This window comes from Papaver somniferum, chromosome 2 (assembly GCF_003573695.1).
Source record: "Papaver somniferum cultivar HN1 chromosome 2, ASM357369v1, whole genome shotgun sequence".
NCBI classification, from domain to species: domain Eukaryota; kingdom Viridiplantae; phylum Streptophyta; class Magnoliopsida; order Ranunculales; family Papaveraceae; genus Papaver; species Papaver somniferum.
In genome coordinates, this window is record NC_039359.1 from 189,794,813 (window position 1) to 189,797,461 (window position 2,649).

Here is a 2,649-nt window from a genome sequence, read left to right on the forward strand (position 1 = left end):
TGCAGAGTGGAACCATGCAGTACCAGACAAGAGATAGATCCTCCAAAGAACAAGGTTTTATCGAATAAGCCAATACATTTGGGACCCTGCAGATCCATTGTTTTTCCTATTCAAAGATCAGCCCTTTGTCTATGTGTTTTCACAACGAGAATTATTTGCAGATCAAGAGATGTCAAATGGGATACTTACTTCCCAAACAAAGCCTCCTACATCTATATTGATTGAGAATGAAACCAAATTGGTTGAAGTTGTGGAAGACCCAATTGAGCTAGCCAAGGATTATAATGATGCTGAGATTTTGATTGAAGCAGAAAATGACGAAGTAGTTTGATAGAGAACCACGATACAAATGAGGTAAATAATTCATTGCAATTCTTTAAGAATGATGAGGATCCCGTAATACAAGAGATTGTGGAAGGTTTGTCTAATCCTTTGCATATTTCTAAATATTTCGATCCACATTACTTAGGATTGAAGATTATTTTTCTTCTATGTATCCACCACTTGATGTGTTTGATTCTAGCATTGTGCAGGTTCACCAAGCTGAGGAACCTATAGAAGTTCCCTTATTTTATGTTCTCTATCCACTTTCGAGTGTAAAAAGGACTAAGTGTGTGGGAAGCTTTCAATCTATAACAATTTTATTATTCATATGTTATGCTAATCATTGTGTGTTGTTACTAGAATTGCAGATTGTTTTCTGGGCAGACTACCAGATTTTCAGACTGTTGGTTTACGGAAGATAACAAGAAAGTCGGGCTGACAACTTTAAACCAAGCGCTAAATGGGAGGCAACCCATAGGTTTTGTATTTTCTATCCTTTTGTTTTTAGTTTTCTTTTTTTGCATATCATATTTTGATTTCCCACCTTGATTTTACTTAGGATGAGTCAATTACATTGAGGACAATGTAAAGTTTAAGTGTGGGGGAGTGTTTGGATATTTTGCATATAGAGTTTTTAGCCTTTTTGAGTCGATTTTTCAAATTTTGCATAAAAAACCTTCAACTTGTAGAGATTTTAGAGTCACTAGCATACTTCTAGGTATGTTTACATAGAGATTTCTGACCGAAATAACTGAACTTAGAAGTGTTAGGGAACTACGTTCGGATTTCTTACTTGTTAGAGTATTAAATAATGGATTTAATCATGCCGGTGATGCAAATGAGGAGCAGGGAGAAATGCATTATTAGAGTTGTTGATCAATCATTAGTAGAGACTACCTATTTTCAAATCAACAAAGGCACCAGACTAAATTTTCTTTGTAGCTGACTAAAAAGCTTTCTTCTAAGTGTGTGTCATCGTACGTTAACTCCGGGTAGAATGGTGAGATACCCAACCTCCCACCAATAGAAGCACTACTCTTTGATCTCTTGAGTGCTAATTTTGTCAATCATGAGGGTGACGTATATATATGAAAACCACCTTCTTGTAGTTTGATTTGTAGTTAGCACAATTCTCTATCTTGCCAACAACAGATCCATAAAAACACCATCATCAACAACAAGTGGAGCGACATCAAAATCTACAAGGAAAGTTGAAGACGTTTGAGGTTTAAAAGCAACAGTACAAGGAAGAGAAAATTTCATATCCCAGTACAGGAACAAACAATGAGCAGATTTTTATATACATGTTGAATACTTACACATAAGGAGCGAAATTTTATATCCAAGTTGAAGACTTATTTACAAGAGCAAAGAAAATCAAAAGATGGGAGTGATTGAAGTTATGATACCAAGACAATACAAGTTGTGCAGATTTAATTGGTAAAGTACTTCTTTCATGGCCATGTTAATTTTTTGTTTTTTTATTATTGTAGTTGCAATCTTTTCAAAAAAAAAATACAAAAAGATTTGCATTTAGGTTGTTATTTTTTCAATAAGGCCATGGGGTAGAAAAATCTATGAAGAAATTTCAAGAAACAAGGAAATAGAGGAAAAAAGTTACAAATTTGTCAAAGTTCTACGAAGTTCAAGAGTTTATCATCAACAGTTAATGACCGCAGACGAAGACCGAGAAGATGAAGAAGACGAGCTGAAGGAAGACATTTCTATTGGATGCTGTGAGAGTGGTGCTTTCTTCACTGCCGATCGGATGTGAAGGTGGTATCCTTTCTTAGAGATCATCAGAAAAAGATTTTTATTTCCCACGATCTTGTGGGGTCTCCATAAATAATTCGGAAGGTTTCTTTCCCACCATTCAACGTGTGTAGGATTTCTCTCTTCATTCCTACCTGCACGCATGTGAGACCCATAAAATAGCCGTCTTATTGAGTGCAATTATCATAAAATCCTTTTAAGTGAGACATAAGTCGAGGCAAAATGCTTATTGATCGCTCTCAAACACGCGTTCTCTCATTATGGTGTGGTTATTTCTCACTCAACTATTGAGAATGAGAATATGTTCTTTGGTATTTTTAACTTCTTATTACTGGCATGCAGAAACTTTATGTCCTCATAACTCTTTGGATGCTTGGGAAGATGGAAAGATTTGAAGTTGGAGTAGTTTTGTGGGTATGCCTCTCAGAATCCCTCACGAGACTATAACTCGTCCACTAGGGACACCTAGGGGTTTAAAAGTCCTGTTGCACATGCTAAGTGCAACCGTTTCCTCAACGAAAGGGAACTGTTGTAGTTTAGTTTAGCTTGCTC